Here is a 501-nt window from a genome sequence, read left to right as displayed (position 1 = left end):
GTCTAAACCATTCAGTAAAAATGAATGAAAAAAAAAAGCGAAATATTATGTAAATTGCTTTATTTTAGAAAATATAATGAAGGCTGTTGTGGCAATGCCAATGAAAAAGGAATACAGAAGGATGTGACAAGAGCCCGTTGTACAGATTACATCATTGAGGAAGACACTGATAAAAGTCATTAACTCTTCTATAGATTAATTAAGAGAACTAATTTTTCCTTTTACAAAGATTTGGAATATTTTCTGTCCTTTATTGCTCTGCTTCAAGATCTTGCGCCGCTCTCGTGTTTCCCTGTGCCCATATTAGGGAATCATATGTGTCAGAAACGGAGGAAGTACACGAGAATGCCAGTGAGTGAGGGAGGATGAGATGACGCGAGAGATCAACTGATGGAGAGAGAGAGAGAGAGAGAGAGAGAGAGAGAGACGACATTTGCCTCGGTTTGTCAGATACAGCGGCTTTCCGTGTGTGCGAGGCACGTGCTCACGGGTGTTTCCGTC

The sequence above is a fragment of the Typopeltis vanoorti genome, chromosome 25 (assembly GCF_054136105.1).
Source record: "Typopeltis vanoorti isolate ZY-2024b chromosome 25, IOZ_Tvanoo_1.0, whole genome shotgun sequence".
NCBI classification, from domain to species: domain Eukaryota; kingdom Metazoa; phylum Arthropoda; class Arachnida; order Uropygi; family Thelyphonidae; genus Typopeltis; species Typopeltis vanoorti.
Note: the sequence above shows the minus strand (reverse complement) of the source record.